This window comes from Armigeres subalbatus, chromosome 3 (genome assembly GCF_024139115.2).
Source record: "Armigeres subalbatus isolate Guangzhou_Male chromosome 3, GZ_Asu_2, whole genome shotgun sequence".
In the NCBI taxonomy this organism is placed as follows: domain Eukaryota; kingdom Metazoa; phylum Arthropoda; class Insecta; order Diptera; family Culicidae; genus Armigeres; species Armigeres subalbatus.
This window is the reverse complement of record NC_085141.1, coordinates 80325380-80341582: the sequence shown is the minus strand read 5'-3', so window position 1 is coordinate 80341582 and position 16203 is coordinate 80325380. Positions and strand designations below refer to the sequence as shown.

The 16203-nt window shown below is 41.7% G+C and overlaps 1 protein-coding gene and 1 pseudogene across 2 annotated transcripts in view; one reads left to right on the top strand and one right to left on the bottom strand.

Annotated features, from left to right (window-relative positions):
- LOC134226539 (uncharacterized) overlaps positions 1 to 16203 on the bottom strand; it is a 710533-nt gene that overhangs the window by 657474 nt on the left and 36856 nt on the right. The window lies entirely within an intron of this gene.
- LOC134227820 (uncharacterized) lies at positions 5769 to 11682 on the top strand (annotated as a pseudogene).

Below are 16203 nucleotides of genomic sequence, written 5' to 3'. Positions count from 1 at the left end.
GCGTCCTTTCAATATGCAAAGCCTCTCAACAAGAGACGGAAGCCTACTTTCAAAAGATTCAGAAGGTCTGTACAAGAGGCTCGGAGGTCTCCCTTCAAAGGGATCGGAATTAATCTTTTAAGAAGCCCGGAAGCCTACTTTTAAGAGGGGGTACCTCAATTAATGCAAAAGTTCAAAGGGTACCTCTCGAGTAAAAGGTTCAGAATCGCTGTCGTAGAGTACCAGGGGAAATTCGTTCTTTCCCTGCTAGACTGCCGAGAAGATCAGTTAGAGTGGTTTTCAAGTAGATGATTCCAAGATGAACAAAAAGCGTGAATCGTGTGATTGAAACAAATGGATCATCGTGAGTCTAAATTCGCTTATTATAATAGAATGTGCCATTAATTTATAAAATTAATAATAGGAAGACAAAGCTAAAGTGAGCGAAGGAAGAGGGAAACGAATAGTTTTTAGAAAAAAAAAAAGGTAAATGTTTAGTTCTTAAATTATAAAATCCTGTATCCTAATGAGAAATTTGGTTCAGATTTCACGTGTCGGTGGTGTGTCGATATTAGGCTCGGCCATTGCCGCCGAGTATTGGGAGGTTAGGTCTGTACTGGAAGGAAGCTCGAACGGTTCGCCTAGGTGTGTCTATCGCCTCGTGGCTGCGCGCCACTATAGGCCATCTAGAGTGCGTTGGTCATCGGTGAAATGCTTGGCTTCGCGAATCCCACCTACAGTCATTCCGGTGGTTAACCTAGCGAGAGTTCTCGTAGGGGAAAGACCGCCTCGCCAGCGAAATTGTCCCCGACTCACGTACCACTAGCTTCCAATCGGGTCAGCGAACCAGCTTAAAAATCGCTTCCCCATAAGATCCTGAGGTTGGCATACCCCCGACCTAATCCAACCACCCATACGTAAACGTCGTCTCTGTTACGGATAAAACCTTGCCGATTTGGAATCGATTGCATGTGCCGCTCGTCCCGATTAAATTTCACCCTTCGCACTCCTAATGCTCAGCAGCTGGATGACGGTGGACAGTGATAAGCAAGACTGCCATCACAGAGAACGACCAACGTAGGGCAATCAGCAGCGCCGCTAACCACCACAAGTTCGATACGATCGCCTCACCCACAACACTCGTAGGATACCTGGTCAACGTGGTGATCGTAGTCGCATCGTTGTCGTCACCGATATATGCCCCTATACGAGACCGAATTTCGAATTGCTCATCGAGCCGTCGACCATACCCACGATCCAGCCGCTAGGCGACCTACATCGAGCCCATCTCATGATCTTCGTGAACGTTGAAATCGTTGGCGACCTCCCCCGCCCACAGCCGTAACCGACGAGCTGGTGTGTCGTAAGCCCAATCGAAACTGTAAGTACAGTGGACACATACTAATTGACAGTGAAGAGAGAAGTCGTGTAAATTAGAGAACTAAATTGTGAGGGAGAGAAGAAAGCATTTGTACTGAAACTTACTATCAAAAGCTGAATGTAGAGAACCGTGACACAACGAAAAGTTAGACTAGAGGCATGAAGCTAGCAATAAACGAAGAAACGACTTTGGAAATTTTTACAAATTTTGTTCTGCATCTTAGAGCAAGATGAAATTAAATGAGCTTTTAGTTTGCTTTTTGCCATTTTAAGGAAAGGAACTGAAATAAGTTGGGAATTGGAGCTCTTGGTTTGAGACTTTAAGAAGGGGTTGGGAAGCGAATTGAAGTGTGGTCTTGCAGTGCAAATCGAACCATAGTTCTCGGCACACCTCCTGAGAAATCCCCGGAGATGTTAGCCAGGATCGTTGAAGGATTGTTCCCGAAACATGACTCATCGGACTGGCCCGCCACACCGTGTTAGTCAGTGAACGAGGTACCGCTAGTGACTAACGATGAGCTTATCGCCGTTGCAAGAAAACTTAAGCTAAACAAGGCATCAGGGCCAAATTGTATTCCTGGTCCTTAAGCACGCGATTCTTGCCGCTCCAGATATGTTCAGGAGCTGCCTCCAACGTTGCCTGGACGAAGGAAACTTCCCAGATCGTTGGAAACGGCAGAAGTTGGTGCGATTGCCTAAGCCCGGGAGAGCCTTCAGCATACAGACCAATTTGCTTACTAGACACAACTGGTAAGTTGTTAGAGAGGGTGATCCTTTTTTTATGTCTTTATTAAGGAGACTTTCAGCCCGAGGCTTGCTCGTCTCCAGAGAGTGATCCTGAATAGATTGACGAACTACACGGAGTGTGCTGGTGGCTTATCAAGCAACCAGTATGGGTTCCGTAAAGGCCGTTCTACTATAGAAGCAATTCGGTCGGTAACGAAAACGGCTAAGATAGCGCGTGGTTTGAATAGGAGAGGTATTAGGTACTGTGCATTTATTACACTAGATGTAAAGAATGCATTTAAAAACGCTAGCTGAGCAGCTATAGCTGATTCCCTGCATCACTTGAGAGTCCCGGATTATCTGTGGAGGACTCTGAAAAGCTATTCACAGAAAAGGATATTTTTAGTCGACACCGACGCTGGTCAGCAGTCGATTGACGTGTCAGCAGGTGTTCCACAGGGATCGATGCTAGGACCGGTTCTGTGGAATATCATGTATGACCGAGCATTGCACTTAAATCTCCCGGCTGGTGTGATAGTAGAAGGCTTTGCGGATGATGTAATGCTAGATCACAGGCGATACTCTCGACGAAGTTGAATTGAAAGCTTAGCATAGGCATGAGTGTTCTCAATAGTCCTTCCTTGATATATTGCTTAATTTCGGGCTAGGGGATACGGTCTGGCAAAAGGGTTTTGGTTTTAGTGGGTCGGGTGATCCCATCCCCACACTACCTGAGTAAACCTCCTCAGGTGTCTGTTTGCTGATTTCCGTTTACCTTGGCTCAGGAAAAATAAGATGGCAGAAGACATCCAGAAATACGTACAAATCTGCGTCGTATGCAAAGCTGTGGAACTGCTGATATGCGATCAAATCCGGGAGCTTTGTTGAGTTTCTTGCTGCTCGGCTGCTTCAACCTGCTGCAGTTATGGAGCTTCGGAGTTGACGCGGTCAATGCATCGCACCCTTGGAAACTCATGCCAAGATGTTGATGATAGGTCGAGCTTCGAAACTTGAAGAAGTGCTCGAATCAACGTTACACGTCTTCGCTGGCATCCCCGGAATCATCCTGGCTCCACTCAGGCGTCATGAGATTTCGTAGAGAAGGCGAGTTATTCCGGAGTGCTGTACTTCGTCTGCACAAGAATCCGGCCACACTCGCGTCTGCAGCAGCAGCATTTAACTGTCTTTGTTTCTCTACCCAGATATTCATACAGGCATATCTATATTTACGATTTGGTTTACTAACTAATCGCCGCATTGCAATTATTATGTTTATAAAACTTGCACTATCATCTGAAACTGTTCAGATGTATAAAATAATTGAGCGTCCACAACTTTAGATTGGATCGCCAAATCCTTCAGCATCTAAAAATGGGTTGCAACCTAGGAAAACTTGAGAGGCCCTTGAATATTTGTTGGACCTGGATTTTAATTTCTCATTAACCCGGCAACAAGAAACAAAGTTTCTTGTTAAGAACCAAGATCAATCCACTTAGATGTGATAATGGTCGATTTCCAGGTTCGTTTTCTTCACAAGATATGATGCGATAGCTTCACCATTTATGAGCATTAATTTTAATATCTGCGATTTTCATCATAAATTATTATTTGATGTGACCTTCCAGCCTGTCAGTTAAAAATATTATTCGCGGAAAGCAAAGAAAGAGAAACGATTATAGAAGCGTACCAACTTTGAAGGATTAACAATGCAAAAACATAACTTTTCGGAGAATTAACCCGCCCATGCTTCTCATTAAAATTGAAACTGAAAAGCAATCACGTAGTTAACGAGTGGTTCACCGTCAATTCAATCATGATGTCTAACTTTACCATGCTGCAGTCCCTGCAACAGCTTCCAAAGAGCACGTCGAAGAAGTTTTCCCATCTGACAAATATAGCCCGTGAGATCATTTAATCGTTTTCAATACACAAGGCGAGCGGCACTCGTCGTCTTGTGTCGAGGGTTTCATGCGATAACTTTAGCTTGTGCAAATGCAATAGGAAGTCTTCTCTTCTGCACAGTCAGAGGAAATGGTAGAAATCTACGAGTGCAACAACGCGAACGATACGAAACGGGTGGTGCTTGCCATGGAAATCGATGAAACTGATCGAATGTGGAAGACGTATTTCTTGCTATCAGAGACGGATGGTTGATATTTCTAACTACATAATCGCTTCAGAACTTAAAACGGAGATTAATCATGAATACAAAAACAATAAAGCAAGGCTTTACAAAACAAGGGAAACCGCCAGATGTTGAACTGCTAATTTTTCAACTATTATGGTACGCCCATAAGAAATGCGCGTGCGTTTTACACGATAACATTACTTGTAATTCTAATAATTTTAGCCCAGATCCGGGTGTTCGTTAAAATCTCAATTTTATTAGCCATAGACATACAAAAAGCCGTCATGAAAATTGAATGTTTCCTATTAATATGGGCACGTGCTGGTTTATACTGGAATTTATTTATAGCAACACTCTACCGTAACGTAACAAACGCCAAATGTGTAAGAGGAACAGTCACTTCTTCCAACAGACGAGCAGTAAACAGTGTGGTGAAGAGCGGATATCCTTCGTCAGAAAATTTCCGACGTTTCAATTTCCAGCTGATTGGGCTAGTACCGGGAAGGATCAGCCGGTCCGGGATATTGCCGCTCCCTTTTGCACTTCTCCGAGTGACGCAGTTAATGGCGAGCGAATAATCACCTCGTGGGTACAGTAATGCGTTTCCACACAAATGCTGGAAATAACCTCAAGCCAAGATTGAACGTTCGATTTGTAATTTGCTTGCAAACCTGTCAGAGATTCATGCATTATGGCAGGGGATGAAGCAAACGAATTTAGACACTGGAAAAACTCATGATAAATTTTACAGTTGGACAAAGCGAAATGATTGATAATGACATTTTTGTATGATTGATGTATGGAATAAAAAATTGCAATGCATCCAGCGGTGATGATTTTTTATTTATGCAAAGAGTAAACACAGCAGAATATAAATTGCACTGTGAGTCCTATAATTTCCATCAATTCATATCATTCGAGTTTACTAAGCACACGTCCCAACATTATTTAATCGTTTCTAATTAAAATTAGGACATATCTCGTTCAATCGCCATAATGCTTATTTCCAAACATTTTTACTCCATTTACTCCCGGTACACTACCGAAAATTGGTGCGAAATAATAAAAAAGGGGCCTTAGCCGTGCGGTAAGACGCGCGTCGGTCAAAACCTCGCCGGTCATCGGACCGAATAGTCTGCATACCGTATCGAACGACAACGGCCAACAATGCATAAACTTTGCAGCCTCCCGCGGTAGTCCGAAGCACTTTCTTCCCCCGCAAGAATATCCACAAGGGCACATGGAAATCACCTAATCAAGTAACGGAAAACCAAATCGACCACGTTCTAATCGACGGTAAATTCTTCTGCGACATCACGAACGTACGCACTTACCGCAGAGCGAATATTGAATCCGACCACTACCTCGTTGCAATATGTCTGCGCTCAAAACTCTCGACGGTGTACAACACGCGTCGGAGTCGTCCGCCGCAAGACGGTAGACTAGCCCAAGACTACGCGAGTTAGCAACGAAGCTACCCCAGCGGTGGTAGAAAAAGCTGACGACCTCATCGCAACGAGTTGGCGACGGGCCGCCAGAACGAGGGCATTACAGAATGCTGACGACGGCATCAGAACGGATGGTAACATCGAGCAACCTGGCAGTTTCGGCGTGCGACGACGATGACGACGGAAAGTGCAAGTGTAAGCATTCAATATTGAATAAAGCAATCAGTTCGATTTAGGCTCGCGAATGATGAAGTAACCTTTTTTAAAAAAGAGAAATCCGTTTGTATAAACTTAACTGGAGGCTCCGGCGAGATCCTCCTATTCGGGAATAGTATAAAGTGATAAGTGCAAAAATCTTAGTGGATTCCAGTACCGGTTTCCCTGGTTCAAAGAGCCAGGCACATATCACAAAGCGACCTGCAGGACACTGTGGACAAACTCCAAAAGGAATACCCGATCGGCACGTCTGGACCAGAGTAGCGAAGGAGCAAAACGGAACAATTCAAAAGTGCCTGCCTGCAGATCCCCCGACTAAGGAAGGACAGCCATCATCAAGACCAACGACCCTAATGTTGGCCAAACACAGGACCAGGTCCTCTATGTAAGTAATTCTTTCGTTTATATTTTAACTAGTGATCCAAGGAGTAAGTGAACATATAATTAGACCCAAACCGTGACCCAAAAAGTTTTTAAAGTGTTTGATTCTTTGCAACTTTGATATAAGTGTTTAGCCACATTAAAGATTAGTGTTTAGTAGGGAAAGTGTTAAATAAGATTAGTGAGTGAACTTGGAATCTGTGAAAAGTTTATATTTTGTTTTTGACATGGCTCAAGCTGGCGATAACAACGGTGCGAGAGCAGAGCAAGACGCTGCTCCAATTCAGCTAACCATGCAACAATTTATCGAATTGGGGAGATTGCCCGATTTTTTGCGTGATCTTCAACCTTTCGATGGCAAACCAACTGAGCTTATCAATTGGTTAGCAGACGTTCAAGGGGTAATTGATATGTACCGGGCACATGGAGCTACAGATGCTCAAATTGAGTTAATTGGTCGTTCTGTAAGACGGAAAATCAGAGGAGAAGCTGCCGATATTCTAAATGCAAACAACATCATGCATAATTGGACCCAAATTAAGAACACCCTGCTTCTCTATTATAGAGATAAGAGAGATTTGAGAACATTGGATTTTGAACTCACTTCAATTAAAAAAGCGAGTAACGAGAGCTTAGGCACCTATTATTCTCGCGTCAATGAACTGTTGTCGTCAATAATAGCACAGATTCAAACAGAACCTATTTTTTTTTTTGCATGCAAATTCTCATATCGATTATTTTCGAGAAAAAGCAATCGACTCTTTTATACGAGGTTTAGAAAAACCTCTGTGCCACCATATAAAAACTTTCAACCCGACAACTCTGAATCATGCATATCAATTCTGCTTAGATTACTTCAATATGGATACTCGATCTGCTCCTTATAGAAATGAGCATAATGCTCAAGCTCCAAAACCTAGAGAACTCGAAACACCAAGAATCCCTCCAAGGAGACCATCTCCCCATCCAACTTCTTCTAGACACCAACAACCTTTCTATCCAATGCACCAGATGCGACCGTTTTCCCATAAACCACCATTTTTCCAACAACCTCCATTTTTCCAACAACCTCCATTTGTCCGCCAACCTCAGCATCTCCAACAACCAAGATTCCAAAATAATCCCTTCCAGCAACCTAACAGACCTCTTCCCAAACCGGAACCCATGGAAGTAGATCCTAGTATCCGATATAGGAATGTTAATTATGGCAATAGGCCTCCCATGGGAATAAAAAGACCACATCCACCCTACGATCAACAACCAAATTTTAAACGAATGGCTCATCCTTTGGAATACAGTTATCCATATGATTTCTACTACCCTGATTACTACTACCCCAGCACAGATTTTGACAACTACTATTATCAAGACGAAATTCCAGAGGAGCAATCTCAGCCAGATGTTCATCATCACGATGAGCCGAAGGCTGAGGAAAATCAAATCAATCAAGAAGAAGAAGATCCTCAACCTTCAACTTCTTCTCAGACCATTTTTTTAGAATGGAAGCCGAGTTGGTAACTCCAACTCTTCCGTACATTGATCTGAAAACCAGTATCGGAAATTTTCCATTTCTCATAGATACAGGTGCTAATATAAATATAATTGAACCAAAACTAGCTTACAAGTATAAAAGTTCCAGACCCTATGATTTCAACGCTGATAAAATTTCTAGTGCTAGTGGTAAATTTCATGCAACTTCAGCCATTGACATTGTGTTTTTCTACCCCAAAATCAATCATTCTGCACAGTTTTTGCTGAGGTAGAATTTCTGGGATACATAATAAGCTCAGAAGGAATCAAACCAAATGGAAAGAAAATCGAGGCAATTAATCAATTTCCAGAACCCAAAAATCTAAAGGAACTCCGAGGGTTCCTAGGAATGATGGGATATTATTGAAGATTTGTCAAAGATTTTGCAAAAATCGCAAAACCTCTGACAAACCTTTTAAGGGGGGAGAGAAGCCCCGCATCCAACAGAAAAATATCACTTAACGACAAGGAGAAACTATGTTTCCAAAAAATGAAAAACTTGTTATCATCGAATCTGATATTCTCATTTACCCAGACTTTAACAAGCTGTTTATTCATTACGGACGCCTCCGATTATGCAATCGGTGCCGTCCTGTCGCAGGGGGAATTAGGTAAAGACAAACCTATACATTTTGCATCCAGAACCCTATAAAAATCGGAAGAAGGATGTTCAGTACCGGAAAAAGAAATGCTGGCCATATATTGGGCACTTCAAACTTTCAGAAACTATCTCTACGGAGCAAAATTCAAAGTAATTACCGATCATCAACCCTCACCTTTGCGTTATCACCTAAAAACACGAATGCTAAATTAAAAAATGGAAATCGTATCTTGAGGAACATGATTATGAGATCATGTATAAACCAGGTAAAACCAATGTAGTTGCCGACGCTCTAAGCAGAATGGTTTGTTCCATGACGGCAACTCAACACTCTGCTGAGAATAGCGATGATTTTTACATTGAGTCTACCGAGGCTCATATTAACGGCTTTAAACATCAAGTTATTCTGAGGGAGGGCCCAACCAACACAAAGGTATCAAATCCATTTGCTAACTACACTAGAATCGAAATTACATTACCTAATATTAACGATGATTCTATTTCACAGGTACTAAAAACACATTTTGATCTTTCGAAAGTAAATGGATTGTTAACAACCGAGACACTGATGGGCAAAATTCAGGAAATTTATAAGAAGTATTTTGGTTCTAAGAGGTTGTTAAAAAAAATCCGTTTCAGCCAAAAGATCCTCCAAGATGTGTAAGAGGAAGATGAACAATGGAACATCATCCGACAGGAGCACTACAGAGCACACCGTGGTGCCGAGGAAAACAAACAACAAATTTTGAGGAAGTTTTATTTTCCAAAACTTGCTCAAAAATTGAAGGATTTCGTGATGAATTGCAAAATTTGTCACGAGAATAAATATAATCGTAACCCTATTGACTTCCCTCTTCAGGCCACACCTATTCCAAATGCCCCTTTCAAAATCGCACTTCCTTACCTATATCGACAAGTTTTCTAAATTTGCGCAAATTAAACACATTGAGTCAAGAGCAGCAGTCGATATAGCCCTGCCGTAAAGGAACTCCTTTTAAATACAATCCCCCAGAAATAGTAGTCATGGATGGTGAAAATCTTTCATGACCGGAGATTTGGTAAACTTTTACAACACACATCATATTGAACCATATGTTACCGCTACAGGACGGAGCGAAATGAATGGTGTTGTAGAACGCTTCCACTCTACAATCTTAGAAATCTACAGAATTACAAAACATGAAAATCCCGGAAAACCTGTCAATGACCTACTCCTTTTGTCACTCAATAAGTATAACTCCTCCATCCATAGTGCAACAAAATACACCCCTCTTGAAATAATTCTTCCGTCCCCTCGAACCCCAGAAATCATAGAAAACGTTTTTAAGAACTTAACAGAAAAGCAGAAAAAGGATTTGAAATTCCATAACAAATCTAAGAAAGCTACGGAACTTGAATGTAACCAGGAAGTATACGAAAATGCAAGACAAAGAATAAAACACAAGCCACGGTTCAAGAAAAACAAAATTAAGCAAGTTAACAAAAGTACTGTAACTATGGATGATGGAAGAAAAGTTCATAAGAATGACATTAAGGTTAGGAAAATTTAATTTGTGTCTTTTCTTCTCTTTTGCAGAATGTTAATATTTTTGTGTCTAATGACAGAAGCAAGAGTGGATGTTAGAAGAATAGATCATTTACCGATTGTTATCTTTCATTCAGGATTAGCAAGAATTCAAATTACGTCCCATTACTATGTTCATCATTTCAATGTTACCTCTCTGAAAGCTCATGTCGACAGTCTTAGGAATCAATTTGATCAATTGAAAATCAACCAATTCACACCACTCACTTTACAAAAATTTGATGAAATTCATCAAACACTAAAAAACTTGGCCCCTTCTAGGAGACATAAGCGCTGGGATAGTCTAGGAACAGGTTGGAAGTTCATTGCAGGAAGTCCGGACGCAAACGACTTAAAAATAATAAACTCTTCCATTAACGAACTTGTTAGCAACAATAATCAACAGATTAGAATAAATAGGGCACTTAATTTGCAAATGAAGGAACTTGTTTACAAAACCGAGGATGCAATAGAACTTTCGAATGCTAAATCATTAGAGATTTATTCACTAAATATTTTTCTTAACTTAAAATATCTAGCGGAAAAATTAGAACAGATTGTTGATAGTATATCTTTAGCTAAAGCCGGGATTTTGAACGAAAAAATACTAAGTCAGGATGAAATTGAAATATTGTACCAAGATTTATCCAAGCAAAATATTACACTTCACAATGTCATGGAAGCACTAAACCTTGCAGATACAACGATCGCCACCAACAGCAAGGAGCTGACTTTACTGATAAAAACCTCCATCTTGGATACGAGGATTTTCAACAAGATTCACGTCTTCCCCGTCACTGCTAGTCACCAGCAAATCCATTTGACTAGAAGAAACTATATGCATCATGAAACTGGTAGCTACATCGTGAATTCGTTAGAGGCAACTATATACAAAGTCCACCAAATAGAAGCGAACAAATCCAAATGTGTACCAAACCTTCTCTCGGGACAGCAAGCAAGCTGCAACTACACCATGAACCCACCTAAGGAGGAAGTCACATTTATAAATGACGAAAACATCATTTTGAACTCAAACAAAAACATATCCTTCGCATCAAATTGTGGAATCGGTAACCGTACGTTATCTAGAACATTTTGATATCATTTCACGATTGCGAAGTAATCATCAACAACAACAGCTATTCTAATACCATACAGAATATAGCTGGAAGTCCAATACAGCTGCCATTGGACGGTCTTGCAATACAAAAGCAATTTACAATAGCAAACCTCAGTCTGGAACATCTATGTACATAGTTTGCATCTAGAGATGAGAAAGGAAATGGAGTACATTCGATTGAACAACACCAGCATCCAGTGGCCTTCGTGGCCCATTTTTGAGGAATCCTCTCCTCCCCTGCATGATAATCGGTATCGCAATTCTTTTGAAAATTTTCTCCAACAGATCAGCTACCTTGAAGATACAAGCATCTAACGCCACAATCAAACAGGAACCGATAGTGGATATTCAACCCAGGATCAAACCTACGACATTGATGGATGTGATTCAGACGGAGCCTCATCTCTCAGGAAGGGACGAGTTAGCAACGAAGCTACCCCAGCGGTGGTAGAAAAGCTGACGACCTCATCGCAACGAGTTGGCGACGGGCCGCCAGAACGAGGGCATTACAGAATGCTGACGACGGCATCAGAACGGATGGTAACATCGAGCAACCTGGCAGTTTCGGCGTGCGACGACGATGACGACGGAAAGTGCAAGTGTAAGCATTTGAGGTGTAATAAGTTTCAATCTTCTTCTTCTATCTTCTTCTTCTTCTTCTATATACATAAAAATGAATTTCTGTCTGTCTGTGCCTTATAGACTCGGAAACTACTGAACCGATCGACGTGAAAATTTGTATGTAGAGGTTTTTGGGGCCGGGGAAGGTTCTTAAGATGGTTCGAGACCCCTCCCCGCTTTGGAAAGGGGGGCTCCCATACAAATGAAACACCAATTTCTTCATAACTCGAGATCTAATCAGAAAATAAATCAATTTTAGGCGAAACGAAGTTCGTCGGGTCTGCTAGTATTGAATAAAGCAATCAGTTCGATTTAGACTCGCGAATGATGAAGTAACCTTTTTTAAAAAAGAGAAATCCGTTCGTATAAACAACTCGCGTAGCAGCTGTAAGTGGCACTCCCAACGAAAGAGCAGCTAGGCGCAGCATCTCTTGAAGATGGCTGAAGAGATATTCGATTCGCCATTTTTTTTTTAAACCAATTTTTTTTTTATTCCTTTATTTATTTGATAGGCACTCTGTGTTACTTAACCGCTACTGTGCAGAGATCTACTGTGGTATTCTGCAGCCAGAATATATTTTTAGATTTTTCCATTATTCATCGTTGTTGTCGTTGCTGGTCCATCTCGTCGTGAGTCCATTGTGTTCGTTTTGTCCATGTCGTGTATCCAATGATCGTTGCATTGTCCGGTTGCCATTTATCCGGGTTTCGTTGGAGGAATGCCTCCGAGAAGAACAAGTTTGTCAGTCGTCATCAGGCAGTGAGGCGTGCACCCCAATACGCCACCGTATAGCCTGCGCATCCGGCGACTGACGAGGGTTTTGGTGGAGGGGCTGGGAATCGAACCCATGACCATTCGCTTGAAAGGCGAACGTGTAGCCAACTACGCTACGGGACCCCTATTGGAAGCACCGCAACCGCTGCACTAGGCACGGTGTTCCCGGTTCAGAGAAAGGACTGGTACGACGGCGAATGTGAGCAGTTAGTTGAGGAGAAGAATTCCGTATGGGCGAGATTGCTGCAACAACGCACGAGGGCGAACGAGACATGATACAAACGGGCGCGGAACAGACAAAACTCGATTTTTCGGAGGAAAAAGCGCCACACAATGGAACAACTCTGAGAAAAGACGGTCAAAACCTCTTTGAGACGTTTAATACCGATTTAGATTCATGATTTGTTCATAGAACGTGTTCATAGAGTTGAAATTCCGCCCATTTCGGCAGACAAGTGTTTGGATCTACTGGAACTGGCAAATCGGCTTTGTTTGCCACGGCTATAAACCTGGTAGAGTGCCGAGTGATTGAGGATCTCGCGAGGATGTCACAGAACGAAACCATTAAGACAGTTGAACACCGCTTGAGATTATTGGATGCTCACCAACTAGCGGAATGGTACATGTCGTATCTTTGTGTGAACTACAATAGCATCTGCAAGCTTTCGCCGCGAAGTTTGAAGAGTCTGCATCCGGATAATCAGGAATATTTGCGAGAGCACCGATGGCCACCGGTGTGGTATCTGAAGGACCAAGACTACTACGAACGATGGATGAACGAACTCAACAATGGAAAGAAAGACTGCACAGCAGACGACTAAAGTGTCTCTGCTTTTCCGGAGGGAAATCAAACCGATTGGCCGCGGCAGCCAAATCGACCATGCAGACGGCAATTACCGCTAGCTCGGAGCACCAATCGGACCAATATGCTCTAAGTAGATCATATTGCAATCGGACATGGTTAGCACCAGTCTGTTCCAGTCAAATGCCAACTCGGCGAGCCACTTCGATCCGGAACACGACGGTGCGGACATTTGGCCGAAGGATCGTGGAAGTCTCTTCGCTTCATTGTGATTCTCCCACTGCCAGTGCTGATTTGCTTCATCTGCACCATCCTAAGCATTCTGGTCATTTTTCAGATCCACACCTAATATTTGCTGCAGTCACCGCTGGATGATGGTCATTGGCGTCAACCGGAAGCGGGAAACGGGTGAGGAAGAATATCGTCGCCCGGTTTCTCTAGGCTTGCAACTCGCAAGCATGCTTCCGTCAATCAATAGCAATCGAATAGCATTCGAGCGGAGACTACTCGTTGATTCGAATTTTGCAACCACAGCAAAAACAACTTGCAAACCTGCACTCAATACTAGCCAGAATACTACTGACGATAGCAGATCTTCGATTAGCTCGTAAGTAGCATGCACATGAAGCAGACATTCATCCGGCGTTTTGTTTAGGGAAGCTGAAAAATTTCCAAACTAAATGGAGCGCTGTTCTTTTACAGCAGTGGTGCTCAGCACTTTGGGTGTTTTTTCCCTCAATTTGCTTCTCACACAATAAAAATGAGCTTTGACCACACAAATTACCACTTGGTCGAAAGCTTTCAAATATATCTATCTGCTGAGGGTAATAAAACGGATATTGGTCCTAAATTCACTCCGTACGAAACGATCAAAGCAAAACAAAGCGGGCCGCATTTTATTTTTACTTTAATCAAGTCGTATGAAGTGATTTAAACACAAAGATTCTTTTAATACTCTCAGCTGACAGATATATTTGAAAGCTTTCGTCCAAGTACTAACTTGATAGAAGAAAGCTCTTTTTCATTTTGTGACAAGCATATTAATGGTAAAAACGCCCAAAACGCTGAGCACCACTGTTTTACAGTGTTAGCGAAGGCGCAATGAACAAAACGCAAAATTTGTCTCCAGGGTCTCTAAACTTTTAACAATGATATAGTAATACAGATGAAAGGAAAGGTCACATTCACTCACAATACACTAACATGTACGTTAGGGTGGTTCAAATTAGTATGGGAAAAAGCTTTTCAACAAATTAGTATGGGAAACTTTTTTTTATGGGCCGCCCTCTTATTCGGTTCTATTTGATCCCCTGATGCTCTGGGCAAAATTTCAGCCAAATCGATCAACGTTTGGATGGTGCTAAACTCGTTGGAAGTTTATATGCAAAAATGTATGCAGAGACATCCAAAAATAGTGAATTGCAGTTGGGCGGCACAACTTATGATGAAGAAGTATGATACTCATTCAGATCTTGGAGAATTTAATACAGAATGTTATGCAGAAAACCGCGAGAAAATTAGAGTTTTCCCGGCTAAGTTATTAGCATTTCTCTGAAGTGGGGTTTAAGCAAATTTCGTTTCTTTTACCTTTGAAAAGAAATAAATTCACCCCTACAACACTCCAGTAAAATGCTAATATCTTTGCCTAATAAACTCTAATCTTCTTGCGGTTTTCAGCGTAACATTCTGTATTTATTTAACTGGATGAGTTTCATGGTTCTTGATCGTAAATTGTGCCGTCCAACTGCAAATCACTGTTTTTGGATGTTTCTGCATACATTTTTCCATATAAACTTCCAACGAGTTTAGCACTGCCCAAACGTTGACCGATTTGGCTAAAATTTTGTCCAGAGCATCAGGGCATCAAATAGAGCCGAATAAGAGGGCGGCCCATCAAAAAATTTGAAAAAGTGTTTTTTGAGCCACCTTAACTCATATACAGACATACACGCTCATATACATCATACAAAAAACACGTACACGATTTTTATCATATATTAGGTATCTATATTATTGGAAGCGTTTGGTACGGGAGGTCCACGCTTTCTTCCTTTCCCCTCGATTCCAAGCTATTGAGTGACTTTAGGTATTCTTGAAGTCGCTCAATATCTAGGAGTCATCTCTGCGGTACATACTGCGTAGTTGGCCTGGCCATATGAAAAGAAAAATGACAGAATTCAGAAACCGTCATTTTCCAGGATGCTTTCAAGTATTGGCTACGCATGTATGAGATTAGATTAGATTAGTAAGGGAAAGCCAGAAAACATGAGCAAACGGTTTCTAAGAAAGGATCATATCTCCCCTTGCATTGAACCGAGCGAACCAAATGCTTGAATTGAAAGAAGGAGTCATATCCTCTTTGGCTTCTGCTGGGCAAATGCATCCTTTGATAAAAGGGATCATTATTTCCTTTTCCTTAAGCCGAGCGAATACCTGAATTGAAGGAAGAAATCATATCGTCTCTTGCCGTCTGCCGGGCAAAGGCACCTTTTGAAAGAAGGGAAATATCTTCCCGTGTCTTAAACCAAACAAATTCCTGAATTCACCCTTTTCGACTCTATGACACTACCCATATATCCATTACCCATAATGTCATTACCTCAAAGGCTACTACCCCGAACGCCATTACCCTGAATGAGCCAGTACCCCAAGTAGTCCTGATTTCAAATTTATAGTTTATTTCAGTAAAAACATTTAATCAATGGAAATTTATTTATAATTGATGTGAATGATTACTACTTGTTTTACGACTTATTCAATAGCAGGGCGACTCCAGTTGAGTAAATAACATAATTTTTACAAGAATTGTTATCGTTGATCCCTACTTATTTTTCGACACTTTTACAAGGATCACCGTGTTGGACTCGCGATTCGTTTCATCAAAATCGAGCTGTTTGAAAACAGTATAGAACGAATAGTTCTCGGTCCAAAA